Source organism: Aethalodelphis obliquidens, unplaced genomic scaffold (genome assembly GCF_003676395.1).
Source record: "Aethalodelphis obliquidens isolate GAN/ISIS:26980383/991018 unplaced genomic scaffold, ASM367639v1 scaffold14, whole genome shotgun sequence".
Taxonomy (NCBI): Eukaryota; Metazoa; Chordata; class Mammalia; order Artiodactyla; family Delphinidae; genus Aethalodelphis; species Aethalodelphis obliquidens.
The window spans coordinates 26,045,976-26,067,227 of record NW_020837958.1 but is presented as its reverse complement, the minus strand read 5'-3'; the positions used below and the strand labels follow the sequence as shown (position 1 = coordinate 26,067,227).

At 49.6% G+C, this 21,252-nt stretch overlaps 1 protein-coding gene across 14 annotated transcripts in view; it reads left to right on the top strand.

Moving 5' to 3' along the window:
• NAV2 (neuron navigator 2) overlaps positions 1 to 21,252 on the top strand; it is an 856,213-nt gene that overhangs the window by 732,726 nt on the left and 102,235 nt on the right. The gene's annotated exons all lie outside the window — the stretch shown is intronic.

Sequence of the window (21,252 nt, the reverse complement as noted above, 5' to 3'; positions counted from 1 at the left end):
GGGGTTGCTCAGGTGTGGAGGTCATTCCAGAGGGGCCTGAGAAATGAGGGCAGTGATAGTGAGAGCGGATGGGTGCTACCTTAACCCACCAGAGGCTGGGAGGCCTTGAAGCTGGGCCTCTGGTTAGGAGCTGACACAGCAGGAGGGAGAGGACCGCTCACCAGCTCTTGCATCCTGCTTCTGGGTGGGATGGTGCTTCTGACAGCAGGAACCCAGCGAACTCAGGCTGGGCAGTTTTTGTTGTTGTTTTGACTGTTGCTACTGCATCTTTATCAGTTCAGCAGGCCCTGGGGATCTGCTTTGCTTCCTCTGTTAGCCAGCTTTCTAGGTGTTGCACCTCGGAAGGAACAGAGTCCCTGGTGATGCACAGAAGGTCTGTGTGTAGAAGAGCGCTCTCCTGGCCATGGCTGAGCAGGCTTCCCGATAATTCTCCGGTTGCCTGGTGATAGGAGGCAAGGCTTAACCATGTAGCTTTATACACTGCATGCTGAGTAGTTGACATGATAGGACTTGACCGGTCTTCATTGCTTCAGAGACAAAAAGAGCTTCAGAAAACAGTATAATAAAGAAGAATATTTGGCCTCCAAGTTTCTAGTCTTTACTCTGACACAAACCAATTCTATGACCATGAGCAATTTATTAAAGAAGGGGCTTAGACTGTATGATTTCCAAGATCCCTTCCAGCTCTGATGTGCTATATTTCTAGATTTCAATACCCTTTAATGATCTGACTGTTGAAGGATTTTTCTGGCATGCTTGACCTCTTTCCACATCTGGGTTGATGAGACATAACATGGAATTTTAAATTTATTTTTATTTATTTATTTTCGGCTGCATTGGGTCTTCGTTGCTGTGTGCGGGCTTCTCTAGTTGTGGCGAGCGGAGGCTGCTCAGCAGTTGTGGTGCAGGGGCTTAGTTGCTCCGCAGCATGTGGGATCCTCCCGGGCCAGGGCTCGAACCTGTGTCCCCTGCATTGGCAGGTGGATTCTCAACCACCGCGCCACCAGGGAAGCCCCCGTAACATGGAATTTTGATATGAGTGGTTTGAAATCACTGTGCCAAGTGTCTGTATCACAAGCGCAGCTTCTTACTATTCTCTTAGCAGGACATACTTTTTTACAGAGAGTGATATGACTTCTGTAGTTCTCTGGCTTCAGAGAAATAGGGCAGCATTATTTTGAAGTTACCCCCCAGAAATGGAATTTGCTGAAGAGGAATCCTCACCTTCTCTGGGGAAGACTTGGAAGCTTGGGCTGGTAAGGAGAGTGCTGAATTCATTGTCAGGAAGCTGGCCTCTGCCCAAGGCCCAGGCTCTGCCACCAACTCGACTGTGTCCTCCGAGTCTCCCCAGCATCCAAGGTGGTGATTGATACCAGAGAGGACAAAAGACTTGTCCAGCTCAAGTCGTCTTTTTTCCTGTAATTTTATTTAAAGTGTTGGTTTGAAAATTCTATAGAAAGATGAACCGTTTGCGAACTGCTCTCTCTAAGTCTAAAACTCTGCATAACTAAAATCTTTAGAGGAAATTTCAGCAAAAGAAAAATCAGTTGTTGTAACACCCCCACTGGAGATTTCACAATTTGCTAAATTATTTTGCTTATTTGCATTCTCTTGTAAACACGGAGTTGCTTAGTAAATCTATTAGCATAAAGTGAAGGCCTTTTTCCCCTTGTAGCGAAAGCAGAGTCTGCAGTAGGCAATTTAATTTAATGCTTCATTTCAAGGTTAATGGAATGATCATAGATCACAGCTGAGCTTGTTCCCGCTTTTGGAGGTGGAGGAGTTGGGTGGGGACTGGAGAGATGGGTGGCATTTGTTCCGTTGTTCCAGCTCAGCCCCTATGGTGGGACCAAGTAGACAACAGTCTCCTGGTTCTCTCCAAGCTGGAATTGCTCAGATGTGATCATTTAAGACTGAATGGATAACTGACCAACTTTTTTTTTTTTTTTTTAATGAATTTACTTATTTACTTATTTATTTATTTTCTGCTGCATTGGGTCTTCGTTGCTGCACACGGGCTTTCTCTAGTTGTGTCCAGCAGGGGCTACTCTTCATTGCGGTGCGCGGGCTTCTCATTGCGGTGACTTCTCTTGTTGCAGAGCACGGGCTGTAGGCGCGTGGGCTTCAGTAGCTGTGGCACGGAGGGCTCAGTAGTTGTGGCGTGCGGGCTTAGTTGCTCCGTGGCATGTGGGATCTTCCCAGACCAGGGTTCGAACTCGTGTCCCCCGCATTGGCAGGCGGATTCTTAACCACTGAGCCACCAGGGGAGTCCCCTGACCAACTTGTAAAGAAAGAATTCAGATGGCTTTAAAAAAAGGATTTAATAATGCTTACAAATTTTCTATTTTATATAAAAGTTTTGACCTGTAGGCAGTGAGATATTCTGCATTATTCTTGAATATGTTAAATTTCTTTACTCTCCAAAGTTAGTGTAAACAGACCATAAGAATTCTTTATCTTTGGCTAAGTTGAAATAGCAGTAGATTTGTTTCTTTCAAGTTCCTCATGTAAATCTCTTCCCAAAACTATATTCTAGATGAGGGTGTCCCAAAGTGAGAGGCTAACATTAATAGTACAGGAAATAATTTTAGATGGTAGACAGGGAAATACTTCTTTTTAACAATTACATTTTAATTGTAATTAAAACAATAATAAAAACCTTACAGCTAGCATCTCAAACCCATGACTTTACAAATATTGCTTAGGGTAAGGATAGTATAAGCTTGGGATGATTTAACATGAAATATCAAGGAAGAATATCACAGACGGTGTGCAGATATGTTAAAAAATAAGAAGTATGCAAATGGCTGCAGGCTAGGTAATCCTGTTCTTATCCTTGAATTGGAAATATGTTGTTTAAATAATTTAGACAAGTGAAAAAAATATGCAGAGAACCCAGCACCTTTCCAGAATTCTTCCCTTTTAACCTGAAAAAAAGAGCTAAGGTATTTCTGTGAAGTTTTTTTATAAAAAGACAGCCCAGTCCTTAAGGATTCACACACAAGCAGTCAACTACATGAGTTCTACAAAGGAAATAGGAAAAGTACCGAGCGATGATTTCTGATGAGCCCTTGGCAAAGGGAAGGCAAGCACAAGAAGGGCGGATCACCTCACAGTGCAAACAGGAACATCATTGATTGACCTTGGCAGTGCAGCCCCGAAGGACAGCTCTCCGGGGGAAGGCCCTAAAGGACGCCGACCCACCAGGCACCAGGCAGGCCGTGGCTGTTGGCGATGGGATTTAGCTGGGGTATCTTCAGGGTTATTAAAAGTAACTGATAGGAATGTGTACCTTCAGAGTCTGGGAAACAGAGACCATATCTGTTAGTGAGTCTCGTTATGTCACCAGCCAGCTTCTGAGAAATAATAAATGACGATCGTAAATTCAAGTTGCCAAGTCTGTCCTTGATCTCCTGTCACTCTTTAGGGTTGCCACCCGTGGACTCTAGTTTTTACCTAATAGTCATCAGGAGGAACTTGCAGCACACTAGAGCCAGCTGTCTGAGAAGGGAGGGTCAAAAGGGACAAACAGAGGTGGCTTATTACAAGCTGTTGGCCCCAGATAACAGATAACTAAAGAGAGCTTTGGCATGGAGGTCTGTGGGCTGGCAGCCTGGGAGAAGGAAGGAAAAAACAACAAGGAGGGCCCAGGGGCTGGGCCCACAGTCGCATGGTTTGTGGATCTCCGGCTGGTTTGACAGACACACTGCTGTCTCCTCGGAACCCATCCCTTTCTTTGTCCCCCCAAAGCACCGCCGTGGCCCTTTGCGGCATCATGCTTTAGCGAGCAGTGGATTAAGACAGTTAGATGCTCCCCCGATGGTCATGTATGTGTCATTGAGAGCACGTGGAGGACAGAAGCCAGGCTTCTGTGCACATAGATGCTGAGGAGGACTTTGCATTACTTGGTAACTTTCTTCTCAACCATTAAAACACTTATTGAACACCAGTTGCTTTTATTAATTTAGGTAGTCATAAAAATAGAAAAACTAATGCCGCGTGTTAAAACATCAGACTGAGACTTGAACAAAATGAAAATTGCCCTCTGACATCACCAAACAGGAAGGAGAAACTATTTTGTTTTGTTTTGTTTTTCCCGTGTTACAAGATTTTCATTGCCCTGCAAATTCTGCACATTTTAGGTATTGAGATGGCATTTCAGTTGGGCTTCAGTCATTGTATAAACTGGACTGTCTGCATGTGGGACCCAGGCCTTGGTGCTCAGAGCTGTCCCGGCGTCAGCTTGAACAGGGAGTCCCACAGTGCGAGGGTGTAACCATGCAACCTGGTATTTGACCAGCCTGCCAAGCCAGGCCCTCCTTCCTCGGTGAGGGTGTCGCAGGATCTCCACGAGCCCAGGGCACTGCTTGGCTTTGTGATTTGTGTGGAACCACGTGGCCTCCTGGCACCAAGCAGTGCATGCACAGATTCAGGCCCGACCTGGAGGAAGGAGTTGAATCCAGGCCAGAGCACCCCAGCCAGCAGATGCAATTGGTAGGGGCCTTCACCATGTGGTAGGTCCCCAACCCAGCTATTTCTTAGGCATCACCCCTGCTGGGATATGCAGGCTAGAGGGAGCACAGATGGGAATGACTTCTCCCCTCGTCCTCCCTTCCAAGCCTGGGGTAAGGAAAACAGTGGCCCCACAAAGACGTCCCCGACCATAGCCCCAGCACCTGTGAATGTGTTCCGCTACATGGCCAGGGGAATGAAGGTTGCTTATCAGCTGACGTTTAGATAGAGTGCCTTGGATTATCCAGGTGGGCCCAATGTAATCACAAGGTCCTTAAAAGTGGAAGAGGCAGGAGAGGGGGGCAGAGTGATGAGGTGTGAGAGGCACACCACCCGCCCTGGCTGGCTTGGAGGATGGAGGAAGGGGCCACAGCCAAGGAATGTGGGGGACCTGTATAAAAAGGAAAGGGCAAGGGAACAGATTCTGCTCCCGTACAGCCTCCAGAAATGAACGTAGCCCTGCCGAAGCTGTGATTTCAGTCCATGAGACCCAATTCAGACTTCTGCCTCGAAGAACTGTAAGACAGTACATACTTACTGTTTTCACCCACCAAGTTTATCATAATTTGTTACAGCAGCAATGGAAAACTAATACGTATCTTTACCAGAAAATAATAAAGCACAAGGAGGAAAGGGGTGGGGTGGGAGGAATTGGGAGACTGGGATCGACACATATACGTTATTGATACTATGCATAAAATAGACAACTGATGGGAACATGCTGTACAGCGCAGGGAACTCTACCTAATGCACTGTGGTAACCTAATGGGAGGGAAGTCCCAAAGGGAGGGGATATCTGTATGTGTATGGCTGATTCATTTTGTTGTGCAGTGGAGGATAACAACACTGTAAAACAACCATCCTCCAATAAAAATTAATTTTAAAAAAAAGAAAATGACAAAAACAATCGTAGTCGCTATTTCCTGATGGATCGCTATATGCCAGGAACTGTGCCAAGCACCTTACAAACTTTGTGTCACTAATTCCTAACCCCGACCCTTTGAGAGGAGGTATTATCCTAGCTTCATAGGCTGTGAGAGGGTTAGGTTGCATACACAGCTAACTGTCTATAGTGTCCAAGCTGGAATTGAAACCCAGGCCCACCAGACCCCCCAGAGGCTCTCACCACCTGCCATACTGCCCGCTCAGGGGGCCCTCTGTGCAGGGATCCTTCCCTAGTTCCAGCCCTTATCTTGGTGTCATCTCGTTAAATGAGGCCCTACTCACTACAAAGGCAAACGATGCCCAGATGCCTGGAAAGGCGAACTCCATCCGTAAGGGACAATGCGAAACACTTTGCATTAAGAGGGAAGGGGGAATAGTTCTTGATTCCTCTCCCTCCATCCCACACTTTTCTCACAGGGATACTGCAGATGGGCTGACCCTCATCCCTTATCCCATCATGATTTCAGGCCTCAAAGAAAAGGTCTTTCTTACACAGTGCTGGGCCAGTTTACCCCTTAGCCTCCTTGCAGGTTTGGAGGAGGGATGCCTGTTTGTAGATTCTGACCTGCTGCCAACTTGGGTGGCTTGCTGGAGAAGGGGTCCACAATTGTAAGATCCTAGGCCAGGGCTGACCCTTCCTTTTAATGATCCCGGAAATCCAGGGCCCACAGAACCTGCCGAGATCCTGCAGTCATTTGAAGAATTCTCCCTGCGGCCGGCTTACCACTGTAGTGCCTGAAGCATCGCTGGAGTTTCTCTACCCAGAGTTTGGGGGTCTGCAGGCCTACTTGGCCGAGCCGTGGTCAAAGGAGGGCTCCCCTAAAATGTTCCCTCCCCCCCCCCCCTCACTGTCTCCTCTCTGTGTCTTTTGAGCACTGTCATTTCCTAGTATTCCTGCCATCACCGAGGAAGCCAAGGGGGTGGGGTTTGCCCTTCTTTTATCACTAATCCGCACTTCACGCCATCTCTGGCTGCCAGTATTTGAGCCCTGTTTCTCCTGCATTCATGTCGTGGGAGTGAGGGACTAAAGATCTGTACCGCCAGTGTAAGGACCCCCAGTGGGATGTGGCCATGGCAGCGTTAAATAAACCAAATTAAAAGTCGGCTTTTTAGTCACATGAGCCACATTCAAGTGCTCCCAGGTCCCACGTGGTTTGGGGCCACCCTATTGGAGAATGCAGACACTCTTCAGTAGATAGAGAACATTTCATCACTGCAGCAAGTTCTTTTGGGCAGCGCTGATATAGACCAGCTCATTTCTATTTCAAAAGGCAGCTGTGGAGTAAAGAGAAGACATGGAGTTTGCTGTAGAGGGACCCTAGGTCTAGTCGAAACTCGGGGGTTTGTCCCTAAAATTAGGACAGTATTCACACATGCCTCACAGGACTGTTGTGAGGAGGGCCCAAGGTGATGGTAGGGAAAGTGCTTTATAAAGTACGGGACAAAGATAAATACACTGATTATTCTTCCGCCTGCAAGCCATTCAGGGCAATCTGGCCTCTAGCCCGCTGCAGTTCTCTTACCTTTGTATTTATTTAACTAATAGTTAAGCCTTCTTCTTTCCGTAACAGCTTAGAGTAACTATGTATAGTGAAAGAACAATTGTAAATTAAAAGAATGAAACATTAGGACAGAAGGAAATGTAAGTTAGAATATGACATGTAGAAAAGGGAGAAAATTGAGAATACAGATATGGTCCTACATGGTTGTGTATTTGCCTGGTAATTCAGCATTGAGATTCCTACTGGACTAAGTGAAAATGAACTTTGCCTTCCTGACTGTTCCCATAATATTTTGTCTTCATCTTGCCCCCTCCTCCGTCCCTCTGTCACCCCCAGCCCTCCCCTCTCTTCCTCTCTCATACTCCTGGCTTCTTTCTCACTGCCTCATAACTGCCTATTATACCCACTAGTGCTCCCAAGCGTTTTCCTAGTCCTGCATTCCAGGGTTATATGCATTTTCTTCGAATAAGAAAATGCCTCTAGCACAGTGCCCAGCATCAATGATCTTCATTGTGTTTCTTTTCCATCCCTTTTCCCTTTCTTTTCCTGCCCCTGTGTAGCAAGAGAACACAAAGTAGGAGAGAGTGAAAGTCACTTTCATTTTAAAGCTCATAAAAGGAGCCTTAGAGGCAAACCTCTATTTCCGTGGTAACAGGGTAATAATTACTGCATTGGCCTTTCCCAAGGGCCTCTTTTCTGCTGGTACCACTGGCTTCCTTTTTAAGTAAGAGCGGCTGCATGTGGAATGGGTGGGTAGAGGCCACCTGTGCTGAATGGGGAGCAGTGCTGACAGGAAGCAAACCATCTGCACCTTAAGCCACAAAGGAATTCTCCCAGGGGGTTGTAACAAGAAGAGAAAAAATCGTCTGTGGAGTATCATTTCTCATCCATGCAATGTTTTCACTTTAAAAAAAAAAAGGCAGAATAGTGGCCCCACGAGAACCGTCCACTCCCTGACGTTGCGCGACTTCACAGCTTTGTTCCAGGGTCTGCCATAGGAGAAGCACATCGGAGTGTGTGTGTGTTAGGCGGCAGGGAGGACAGTTACTCCCCAAAGCACATTTTCCAGAGGTGGTGCCTTTTCAATAGTTGCTTAAAGGTAATTTGGAGACTTGATGGTTGTCCAAAGTATGGATGAGAAGACATCTAGCAATACAGAAGCAAGAGTGACAGGTCAGGGGCTTCCCTGGTGGCACAGTGGTTGAGAGTCCGCCTGCTGATGCAGGGGACGTGGGTTCGTGCCCCGGTCCGGAAAGATCCCACATGCCGTGGAGCGGCTGGGCCCGTGAGCCATGGCCGCTGAGCCTGCGTGTCCGGAGCCTGTAAGAGTGACAGGTCAAAGAGAAACAACCAGGTACTTCCCTGGCGGTCCAGTGGTTAAGACTCCACGCTTCCACTGCAGAGGGCATGGGTTCGATCCCTGGTTAGGGAACTAAGATCGCATATGCCATGGGGCGTGACCAAAAAAAAAAGAAAAAAGACCAAATGAGGCACCTTTTTCTGTGCTTCCTCCCCCAGAAACTTGAAACATAGGCCCGCATCCCAAACTCAGAATCTAGCTACACCTGTGCCCTGGAACAGAAAATAACGTCGTGTGTTTTAATCCAAGTACCTGGGCCAGTCTTTGCCTCAGTTACGATAGGCTGGGTTGTGCTGCATGACAAACAACTCCCAAAACCCACCCTCTGTATCTGGCCATTGCAGATCAGTGGGAAGCTACGTTGTACATCATTCTCACCCTAGGACCCAGGGTGCCAGAGAGGCGACTGTTTAGAGCATTGACAATGTCCATGGCAAAGAGAAGACACACTGCCTCTCAAAGCTTCTGTCCAGGAATGGCCCCTGTAACTTCCACTCATTCGTCATTGGCCGAAGGAAGTCAGGGGTACACTTAAATTCAAAGGTGAAGAGAAGGACATTTTTGCCAGGTGCCTGTGAGAACAAAACATGTGGAGAGCTCCTTAGTGACTATCATTGCTTTATTACATTACAAGTGGCAGCCTGAGCCTAATACTGCCCCCACCCCACCGCATTGTGCAACCAACTCTGAATCATGCATTTCATCACATATTCACTACATACCTATCAGATGCTGGGCACCATGGCGCCTAGTCTGACTGATGGCCTCGGTCGGGGAGGGTGAGCCCATAGATGAGGAACCGGCTGACTGAACTGGCTGAGGAATTTTAGACAATGCTACAGGTCAGTTGCATTTCAACACAGTATTTGGCCTGTATCTTGATATGTGACAGCTTACAGAAAATGCTGATGACTATTTAATATTGAGAGAGCATCTCCCATGCACCAGGCCCGGGGGATCCAAAGGTGAGTCAGGATATCGTCCCTGCCCTCAGGAAGCTTGCAGTCAAATTGAGGGGAGAGGAGCCTTAATAAGCACTCACGACACCGTGTGCCAAGTGCCAAAGAGATTTGTGGGAACCGGAAGGACCAGGGGTAGCCCTGAGGGCTAAATGTCATCCTACATTGGGAACTTGTTGTTACTATAACGAAATGCAGGAGGTTTCTTTTCTTTCAGTGATGATTTGAGAGATCCTTTAAAAATATTACCCAAGTGTCAAAATAGGCCTGCTTGTTTCATTCTCCACTTGGGATTTTCCTTTTGTTTCCTTTAATATCCTTTGTCATGTTTGAAGAGCAGCCTAGCTGTGATTTCTGTGACCGAAATGCAGGAGCTGATGAAATAAGCCTGGTGTAGAAGGAGCTCTTACACCGGCTGTGGAGAAGTGTTCCTGGTTAAGCGTAGCCTTTAGGCTGGTCATGCTGGACAGCTGTGTTTCCGTTCAAGGTTACCTTGCATGTAAATGTATTTTCCCAAGGCTGCCTCTCCAAAGAGAAGCTTACCATGCAAGGCTGGGTGAGAGAGCGCCCTTCAGAGTCACCAGCCGCAGCCCTCTCGCACTTTGCCAGTGAGGAAATCCAGGTCTGGGGAGATGGCTTGTGGCCCAGCGACTGCTCTGTCCTCCAGGCTTTGGGGAGCAAAGTCATCTCGGCGTGAGTTTGGAGAGCGTGAACTCTGAGTAACTGATGAAAGCGCGCGTTATCTCTTTGGTAAGGATGAGTGCAGTCCATGCAGTAAGGGAGGGGGTGCACTAGGAATCAAGAGTCCTTGTCCTAGACCTGCTTCTGCCACCATTGAACATCCTGGGCAAGATGCTTCCCCTCCCTGAACCCCTCGTTCCTTCATCCGTGCAGTCAGATCTGCCGACGTTTAAGGGCCTTGAGTTCCTGGGACTCGGTGTTCTTGTTTGTCATTTGAAGGACAGAGTTACAGAATGACTCAGGACTGTGACTCACGCACACAGGGCAGGGACCCCACGAACCTTTCGGCTCTAATGATCTCGATGACAGGTGTCGTCGTGCGATGGCGTTTCTGTTAGGAGCGCAGTGTGCTCGTCCAGGGCCCCTGGTGTGTGCAGACTCAGCAGGCTGAGGGGCCCCTCTTCTTCCAGAGGAGAGAAAGCCTCAAAGTCCATCCTTACTGCGCTTCAAAGCTAAGCCACGAGGCACTTAGGGAGAGAGAGGTAGGTAGCAGTGTCGCTGACGGCAGGCACAGATGAATGCCCAGGGCTGAAGGACCGAATGAAATCTTGCAAAAGGGGAAGAAGGCAGGGCAGACAGAGCTGTGACCGGGAGTGCTGGGGACATGTACCTTTCTGACGCTTTGGAGAAAATCTATTACACGTGATAATGGATTTTGCTCTAACTTGGAGCTTCACCAAAGTTATATTAGAAGTTGAAGCTCGTGGGATTGTAGTCTTATTTTCACTGAGATAAAATTCCAAGTGACTGATAAGCAGTGAATTGTATTTATTTTGGTGGGTGTTTTGACTCAGGATTTAATTAGACTTGGGAGGGCATTGTTCCCTAAATCGCCACTAGCAGCGGCCTCTGCCTGTCCAGAGGGGAGGGGGCAGCTTTGGGAATGAGCAGTGTCGGGGTGTGGGGGGCTTGGAGGGAGCTCCCTGCACTGTGTTCTTTCATGCAGTTGGCAGGCTTTGTGTGGTGCGCCAGAGTCCTAGAGGGCGAAACTGGGAATGGGTTTATATAAGACCATGAGCTTTACGGATAAGGGAGCAGACTCTGAAAGGTGACATTCCTTCCTAAAGCCACAGTGCCGTAAGGGGCAAAGTTAGGATTTGAATTCAGGTCTCTCTGGGCACAAAACCTTTGCTTTCCGTCGTCGTGCTTGCTTCCCCTTTGTTCAGAGGCTCAGTGCCATCCTTCCAGAAGGTGACCCTCACGGGGAGCTACATGAGTGATGGGCGAGCATCTCCTTAGTGCTTTGCACCAGCTGAGGTGCTTGCAAAGGTGACAGCCTGACGGTCCTCTTCCCAGCCCTCGTTTTTCCCATCTGGAGGCTGGGTCATAGGAATGCCAGAGACTGTGGCTCAGGCCAGGCTCTGCTGCTGCGGAGGGAACTCTAGCTCTTCCTTAAGAAGAATTTGGGGATGCTTCAAGCCGTGGGAGTCCTATTTTCCTCTGTAGGAACATTTAACTTCTTCAGTGCCAGAACGTCCAGCGGAGGCTTCAGAGTTGCCTTTGTCCTACTGGTCACACCTGGCGACCTTCAGGGTCTGTCTTCTCCCGGAGAGGCCTCTGCCATAGACCCCGATGGCTTTTGTGTCTTGGGACTTAAGGAGAAGGAGTCCGGCTTCGTGTGCTCCAGCCGCAGCCCTGTTGTTTTCCCTTGTCCGCTGCGCACTGTGATTTATCCCCCTCGTTAATCCGTGGTGCTCAGTTCTGTAAACTTGCCTGAAATGAGATCTGAAGCGGGACTCAGACATTTTGAGGGATGTTACAGGGTTGTGTGGAGGAGACTAAATGGGGACTGAAGGAGGTGAGGTGGCTGCATGCCTCGGTGAGCTCGAAGCCCCTGACTCAAGGATTTCTGTCGTCTCCCCTCTCTTTAGCTTACCCTGAGATTTGGGGAGAGGCACTCACAACACCTCTGGTGGCAAAATGAGGCTTTAAAAAAAAAAAAACAAGCCTCCCTGGCTGCCTCTTTGGGCTTCCGGGACATGGACCCGTGGGTAACCCACGAGGGTGCGGCAGTTGAAGCCCTAGAGGAGACGTGCAGCAGAATCCCAGGGCACCTTGGCTGGGCAGGACTCTCATGTGTTGTCTTGTACAGGGTACACAGGTGGCTGCAGAGGGTGAGTGCAGGGGCCACACTGGGTGTCCTGCCATCAGCCAGACGCTGAGTACCAGGCAGGCAGATGCGGGTAGACCTCCAGGTACCCTCTGCCTTGTTCTGTAGGAGCTCTTGCAGGGACAAGTGTGGGAGCAGCTCGTGAGAGCTCTGGGTACACCAGGGATGGAGGTCCCTGGGAGGCTGTCTAAACTCCTCCATGGGACTCTCGGCAGTTTGCAGTCTGTGGTCCTGGCCTCTGAGCCTCATTGTCAGCAACAGCTGCTCTCCTAGGTGTTGTCCTAAATGCTTTACATATTTGCTCTAACCTCCCAGGGGACCCAGGGAGGAGTTATCCCCATGTCACAGTTGAGAAGTCCTGGGTCAGTGGGTCTAAGTGACTTGCCCAGGGGCACGTGGGCAGTGAGTGGCAGAGCTCAGATTCCAACCTGGTCTGTCGGACTCCAGAAACATGTTCTCCCTGGGGTACTGTGCTGCCCGTCTCTAAAAGAGGAGGGTGTGCCAGTGATGAGTAGTCCATGGATCCTGGAATAATCTCTCTCCTGGAATAATCAGGAATAACCTCCTGGCTTCCCTTACCTCTGTAACCCCCACTCATGCTCCAGGACTGGCCCCAGCCCTGCCTTTCCTAGGAAGCCTCTTTGCCCTCTCCTCTCCTCCCCTAACCCCAGACAGGGTCTCCCGGTAACCCGTGTTTTGCTCTCTGGTAGCGTGTAACATGCCTTCGGAATTGTCTGCTTCCAGGTGTGGTCCGCCGCCGCTAAACTAAAGGGAGGAACCGGAATGGTATCTTACTCTGCTCAGCATTCCTGGACTCTGCACGGGCCTGGCGTATACAGTAGTAGATGTTTGCTGTATAATTAATTTACAGTATCCTAAGAATGATTAATAAGACTTGCTGAATATTTAGGTTTCCTCTCCTTTTCCATCCAGTCTATTGGCCAATCTTGGGCATAGTCCCTGCAAGTGATCTCTCAGATCTCTCTGCTTCTCACTGTCGCTCATCTGCCGTCACAGGGGTCCAGGCTGCCATCACCTCTCACTGAGCTCCCACTGTGGCCTCCTGACTGGGCTCACTGTTTCCTCCATGGCCTTCGTGTGGTGCCTTCTCCACCCAGCAGCCGTTGTGATCTTCTTAACACATACATCAGATCTCCTCTGCCCCCTGCCTATAACTTTACCTCAGTGGATTTCCACTGCACATAGAATAGAATCCATCCTTCTTACCATGGTCTCCAGGGTAGAGCATGTTCTAGTCCCTGCCTGTCTCTCTGGCCTCACCTCATTCCACTTTCCCCTCCCCAACTCATGCCTTCCTCTAGGCCCTTGAACTTGCCAGATGTCTCCCTTCAGAACCTTTGCATGTGCTATTCCTTGTGCCTGGAATGTGCTTCTCCCACTTCCCCCTTTCTTTTTATAAGGCTGACTCATTCTCATCCTTCAGGAATCAACTCGGACATCTCACCCATCTCTCAGGGAAGGTCCCTGACCACCCTCTCTAACGGTCTCAGCTGTTAGTGTCTTCTGGCGCATCCAGTCTGATTTTTTCACATCCCTATTTGCATTTGCATTCATTTTCATTTATTTGTCTGTTATGTCTTTGCACTAGACTGTAAGTATTAGTAAAACATAAACTACGTCAGTTCTGTTTGCAGGTGAATCTCCTTCCTAGCACAGTGCCTGGCTCAGAAGAGTGCTCATTACATATGTTCTTGAATGACTGTCTGGCTCTGTGATGCAGGGACCATATGCAAAATACTTAAAGCCAGTGAGGTGCAGGCACCAACCAACCAGAACAGGGCACTCTCCAGTCAGAACAAGGGCAACAAGGCAGTGGCAAACCAGAACAGGTGCTAACCAATCAGAATAGGGCACTGGCCAACCAGAACAGGCACTGACCAGTCAGAATGAGGCATCAGTGGTGGTAAACAACTTTACTGCCATGGTTGAGAGTCCGCCTGCCGATGCAGGGGACGTGGGTTCGTGCCCCGGTCCGGGAAGATCCCACATGCTGCGGAGCGGCTGGGCCCGTGAGCCATGGCTGCTGAGCCTGCGCGTCCGGAGCCTGTGCTCCACAGCGGGAGAGGCCACAGCAGTGAGAGGCCCACGTACTGCAAAAAAAAAAAACCCAAAAAACAAAACACAACTCTTACTTCCAACACAAATCAATCCTGGTGCTGGGGCTTATAGTGATCCATCCCACTCAGTCCTCATCCAGTCCTCAAGTTAAGGTGACCATGGCCCCAACCTGCATTCAGAAAATGGTTTGTTGGTATCCAGGAGCTTCTCCTGTGTGAGACTGAATGGTTCGACCCAGCCCACTATCCTTCCCGGAAAAAGGATTTCAAACCTGCAACCCCCTGACATGTTTAGACTCCAGCTTTGCTGCCTCCCAGCTACATGACAGAGATCAATTAACTTAACCATCCTGAGCCCCCATGTCCTTGTCTATAAAATAACTAATAACGAGCCCACTTCCACTTCGTAGAGTTGCTGTGCAGAGTAAATTAGAGTAGTGCAGGGGTAATGTTAGCACAGAGGCTGAGCCCAGTTAAACACCCTCCGTAAGCAGCAGCCAGTTTTGTTTTGTAAAGGATTAGAATACCAGCTGCACAGGTGAGGAAAGAGACACCGGAAGGTCCAGGTGCCTAAGTTGGGGGTCCAGGATGGAAGTATAGGTCCTGCCAACCCCAGATCCAGCACTGTGGCCACTTGCCTGCATCACCTCTGTGCCACAGCATACCCTTCTCTTGGTGATTCTGCTCTGCGGGACAGTCTCACTCAGCTCCTGTCCCCCTACTTCTCCTGTCCTCGGGGAACTCTGGCTGAAGCAAAAGCAGAAGGTGTCATTTAAGGCCAGAGCCCCCCATGAGTCATTGCCGAAAGCTGTAGTAGTCGGCACACTCCACATCCTGGCAAGAGGCCCCACTCTTGAAACCAGCAGGCTGACCACAGCAGGACAACATCAGAGGTGCAAACCTGTTAAAATCCCCAACGAAGGTCTTGAAACAGAACTTGAAAGGGTTTATGACCCTGTGGATTTAAATGTCTCTCGGAGCCAGGCTATAATTCCAGCTCTTCATTTGGAAGTAAAGATCAGAGCCATAATTTGAGGAGGGCCTTAGAACACACACCGATTATGTTTCAAGACACAGGCTGTGGGCTGTGCTATGGGAGCGCCTGGGGTGCTAACCAGGCAGGGGGCATGGAGGGGAGGGGAGCGGGGAGTAAAGCAGGGTGTCTAGCTGAGGCAATTAAACGTCCTTGCTTCTCACTTTAAACAAGGGCCCCGAGGTAGCCTCCCAGAGGGCTGTGCTCTTAATGATCTGGGATAAAGGGCTAGAGGGCAAGGCCAGCAAGCTGGTAAGAGTTAATGCGGGCTCTGGCCTTGAATGTCCCTGCAGGAAGTCTGGAGCGGAGGGCCTCTGTCCATAAGCAGCGCTTGTCATGCTAATGACCCAGCCACCATGCCAGTGCTGGTGCCACCAGGGTCAGCCCCCAGACTTCTGATTTGAGCTCCACTGGGGCCAGAGAGCTGGGCCTCCTCAGCATCGCGCTTCCGACCGCTTCATGGCGTGTTCTCACGTGCTGTGTTTCCAGGCACAGTCCCTCTGCTCTTATGGCCACTGTCCTGTTGCTCCACACGTTAGCCCGCGCGCACCCGCAGTGCCAATCTGACCGCACGTATCAGGGCATCACTCACCTGCTTAGAAGCATCTAATGTTGTCCCCCCCACCTTGGCCCCGAGCGCCACACCAGCCTCACTTCCCACTTCATAATCCGCAGCACGAAACCTTTCACGGTTTCTAGCACACTCCACGGTGTTCTACGTCTCTGTGCCTTTGCCCATGGAAGGCCCTCTGCTCAGGATGCCCTCTCCGGGCCCTGCTTTGCGAGGCTAACTGACACATACACTTCCTTCAGCGTTCAGTTCCAATGTTTCCTTACTAGGCATCTCGGGCAAAGTAAGTTTCTTTCCTGGGAGCTGCCAAAGGGCCCCATGCAATCCTTTAACGTCTAACAAAATCGTAACTGTTATTTTTTTTCTATTATCTCTATATGAAGCTTGAAGACAGGCATTATCTTAGTTATCATTGGGTTTCCAGGACCTGATAATACAGTGTGTGGCACACAGTAGGTGCTCAGTGAGCACTTGTTAAACTGAACTCCTGTTTTAGCCACAGATGAGTTATATTTCCCCAGCTCGAGGCTTTGGCTTTTCACCGTGAACATGGTTGTTTTTCTCGCTCCCAGCACTGGTTCAGCCCTTAGCTGGGTGGGTGGCACAGAGTAGGTCTTCAGTGAAGGATCAGGTGCCAGCCTGACTGAAATGACTGTAGTGTGACTGTCCCTTCCATCCAGTGGAGCGCTCACCAGGACTTAGCACGTGTAGGGTGCTGAGCTGACCCTGTGGGTACACAGGGGTCTGGAGTGGTGCCTTCTTTAAAAAAAAACCAAAGGCTTCTCCGTTATCTCAAAGACCAGGTCGTGAGCAACTGAGGGAAAGGGCAGGGGACTGTCGATGCTTTCTGATTCAGAGGTCAGAACGAGAGCGCTAGAGCAGGATTCCTGGAGGAGAGGGGACTTTGAGGTGGGTCTTGGGAAACGAGTGGGATATCTGAGTGCTGAGGAGGATAAAGGACAGTCCAGGTTTGGCAGGGAGGGAAATGCGACAGGGGGAAAGGAAGTCCCATCTCTGCAGGCTGGCTGGCGCTTCACTTGGATCCCTAAAGCCTCCTCTCTCGTAGCCATGTCCCACTATGCCCTTCAGAAGTCACCTCCCCCATCTCCAGGCTGTGTCAGAGGTCATCCCTGTGCCCTCCGAGAGGAGCCTTCTGAAAACAGACCCTGATAGACGCAATAGCTGACTTATCTGTAGATGCCCTGGGGCTTACCGTATTAGAACTGGCCACCTCCTAATGATTAAACACTACACAAACACCCGGTGACCAGGGCGTCCTGCCATAAATGGGTTGTAAACCAGGGGGTGCAGCAGCTGTCCCACCAACGGGAGGGAAGAGGCTGGAGAAATGCTTTCTGCCCTAAGCAACGAGCCCTCTGACGTGCACCCAGAGAACAGACCCAGAACTTCACTGCAACCGGGAAGGAGGTGGGGGAGGGGAGCGGTGGGGTTCTGAGGTCGCTGAGAGTGGAAGATAACAAGCACCTCCCTCCCCTCTCTCGTGCGAGGTGCATTAGTGCGCACCACAGCCTGGCTGGCGAGTTCGGTGTTCCAGGTGGGGAAACAGAGCTAGTAACCGCTGGCGCTGGATTCAAATGATGTTCCGTTTCATCTGCATACCCATCTATGAGGGGAAAACCGTCACCACCACCTTCAAGTTGGATGATGCAACTGACTCAGAGAGGTTAGGTCATTTGTCTGGAGTCGCACAGCAAGCAGGACTCGAACCCAGGTCATCTGACCTGCGTGCACAAGCCCTCTCCATTATCTCACATGACCACACACTGCCCCCAGCCACTCCCAAGGGTCAAGGGACTCAAAGGGCCAGGTGTGGGACATGGCCTCTCCTATCGGTACCCGCTCCCCACAGTCTCTGAGTTAGCTCCACTGAGTCCAACAGGTAAAAGAATCACACCTGCTTCTGCCTTTTGCTTCTCCAGGAAGGAGGCCACTGGGCCCTGTCGGTGGGAAGAGTAAGGGGCTCACGCCCAACTGCCCGCACACTCTTCCTAGGGGTTTAGAAGGGGCCGACCACGGCTATGGGCGTGAAGCCTCTTGAGATCCAGGGAGGAGAATGAAGCCCTCTTGCCTGGCAGGCTTCAGTGTCCTTCAGAGGAACCTTGAGTTTCTAGGGTAATCCACACCTTCTTTGCGCTCTGGTTTCCCTTCTGTGAAATGGGCGTGTGAAGTCCTGGTTTCTCCTCTCCCGTGCAGCTCGCTGCACCCCTAGGACAAGTGTGGCTCCGGCCTCAGCAGCCCAGTTCTCCCTGCTACCAATGAGGAAATGACCACCCGGTGCTAATGGAACATAAAACGATGTGCTCCAAGGGCAGTTTTGATGCTCTGATCAGGTTACAGTTAATTCTTTCAGAACCTCCTTCCCTGGGAGGCACAGCCTTACTAGTCTCAGAAATTCCCTTTTCCCTGCCCCAGGGCCTCCTTGTAACTTAAGGTGGTTCTGAAAGAAGATAGCATCTAAATCCACTGGGTTGCTTTCCAGGCTACAAGTTTTAGCCCCCAGGCCGGCCTGCCCTGGCCTCCCTCTTGTTCCAGATGCCACCAAATGGGCTTTGAGAAGTCAGCGTTTCTCATCTGCCTTTCTTTTTCTTTTTCATGCTTCTTTGGATTCAAGACCTCAAACCTGAGGCAAAATGCAGTGGTTAAGAGCCAGGAATAGCCTATCACCCAAATAATTTGGCTGGGATAGCCCAAATCCCAGCTCAGCCACTACTAACCAAATGACTTAGAGTAACTTAATGCGGACAGTTAGAGGCCCTTCTTGGTGTAATCGGCATGAGACCCACCAGTGAGAATCCCAGTAAACAGAGCATTTATTCAGAAGGAAGATTTGGCTCCGAGGTAGGGCAGAAACGAAAGTGTCTTCTGATGCGTCCTCGCTGGACGGTGAGCCTCTGCCAGTGGAAACCCTCTGTCTGTCTTATCACTTTAACAGCCAGGGCCTGGAAGCCCCTGTGCTACAAGCCCCATAAATGTTTGTGAAGAATTTCAACGCCAAGTGGTTCTGGTTATTTTTAATCATTCTTTAAAAGCAGAACAAGGGGAAATGAGTCCCGTCTGGGTTGAGAGCTGTTCAATTCAGAGAGGAACACAGCGAAGGGAACTGACATTTCTGAGCACTTCTGTGTGCCTGGCGGTGGGCTGAAGGCTCCAGGATCTCACCTCGCTTCATCCTGCCAAACTCCTTCCTGCGAAGTCAGTGTGACCTTTATTTTTCGTGTCAGGAAACTAAAATGAGGTGCAGGGAGGTGAACTTACCTGAGGTCAGACAGCTGGAGAAGCTGGGTTAATAATAGTAGCAGCAGTAATAGTAGTAGTGGCAGCAGCAGCTAACATTTATGTAGTACTTACTATGAGCCAGGCACTTTACTGAAATTTACTCACTTAATCCTCATGGGAATCCAGTGAGTTATGCTCATTTTACAGATGAGGAGACTGAGGTACAAAGAGTTTAAAGAACCTGCACGTAGTTGGAGGCGGAGCTGAGACTGGAACCCTGGTCTCCACAGACCATGTTTTTCTTGTCTCCCAGAAGGCGTTAGGAAGGACTTTGTAGCCTATAGAAGAATTAGATTATTAAGTAAAATGGTGGCCCTTCCTTTCCTAGAGGTCTTTAAAATGAGACTCGCTGTCCATATGCCCAGAGTGTGTGAAAGGAATTTTCCTGGAGGTGTAGGGCAAGGGTGTGGGAACCCGTGAGCCCCCCTGGGACCTAGCCACATCTCTCCAATCCTGACAGGGTTGGCAGTATTCTTGTCACTGAAGAAACTGGTCTGCCCTTCTCCAGAGTGAAATGACAGGTTGGAAAGGGCTGTGAGAGTCTAAATTTAGCCAGCAGAACGTATTCATGGTCACCAGGAAAAGATAGGTTTGACAGGTTGGCTGGAGGACAGAAGCCGGTCCTTGAAGACATCAGTTCTCCCTTGGAAGGTAAGTCAGATTCAGTATTTATCTCCACGGAGCCTGCTGTGTGAGCCGTGGATCAGGGGCTGCAGCAGGAGAGCCGAGGGGTGGGAACCAGGAGGTGCAGCCGCCTCCTCGCCAGGGCTTCTGCTGTGGTCGCCTGCCAGGATTGGCCAGCGTTAGAGTAACCGCCTACTGTGCCCACCCGCACGCTTTGATCCTTTGCTTTATGGTGCTGGTGAGAATTTGTCTAAGTGTTTTTTGCGGTTTTTTTGTTTTTGTTTTTTGCGGTATGCGGGCCCCTCACTGCTGTGGCCTCTCCCGTTGCGGAGCACAGGCTCCGGAAGCGCAGGCTCAGTGGCCATGGCTCACGGGCCCAGCCGCTCTGCGGCGCGTGGGATCTTCCCGGACCGGGGCGCGAACCTATGTTGCCTGCATCGGCAGGCGGACTCTCAACCACTGCGCCACCGGGGAAGCCCCTGTCAAAGTGTTTTATGTCCACAAAATGGGAGAACATCATCATTATGCTTTACTTCTTGCGCTAATCATAGGAGATGTGTCAGTGGGTGGGGCGGCGTTTTGTGGAGGCGGGGGAGCAGAGCCCAGATGTTTCAGAAATCTCAGTCTGTGTATTTTAAGCTTAAATCAGTTAGTCTGCTTTTCCATTACTAGGTAGGCCTCCTTAAATGTGTATTGAAATGTTCAGTTTTCTCTCATAGTGAATTTTCATTTTCACTAAAGTGGGTGTGTCTGTCTTCATTTGTATCTGTGTCTTTTCTCTCTCACCTTTATTGTCCTTTCCTCAGCTACTTCTTGAGGTTCACAACCTTCCAGAGCTTTCCCTGCCCCCTGACAGCCAACAAAGATTTCAGGGACACAAGCAGAGCATGCTTACAAGTCAGCACCTTCAGCGCTACCCTGAGGACTCTGCTCAGGCAAAGATAGAGGCTCAGAGGAAAATCATTCACACCACGGCCGTGTCCACGCGGCAGCCAACACACTCTAGAAGAGAAGTTCGCCAGTGTGGGAGAGGACTAAATTTAGACTTGTGTATTTCTTTTTCTGCTGCTTGTGTCTTTGATCTACTTGGCAGTTGAAAATTGAAGTTCCTCAGATCTTTTTTTCCCTGGTTATTTTCTAGATAAACCATTTGCACAGAACAGTATGTGTGCCTGCACATGCTTAATTTCCCTGACATCCGATAAATGTTTTGAAATAGGGTAATGCTGGAAGCACTTTTCATTACCTTAAAGTGCTTTGCGTAAATAGATTCTTTTCCTCGACTGCTGTGATGTTACTGCTTTTTTTTTTTAATGGATAAGAGCACTCTAACTAGCTTCCCTTCTTATCACTTCCATCCTGTTCAACCATCTTTTCTGTTCCTTCCTGCAGCATTTGCTGGCAAATGAGATTTCATGGCCCTGCATGGCTGCACAGGTGTCTGTGAGACCTCCCTAACTGTGGGATGGGAATTTGGAACCCTTTGTCTGTAAGAAGAGAGACAGTGGGTGGGGAGTAGT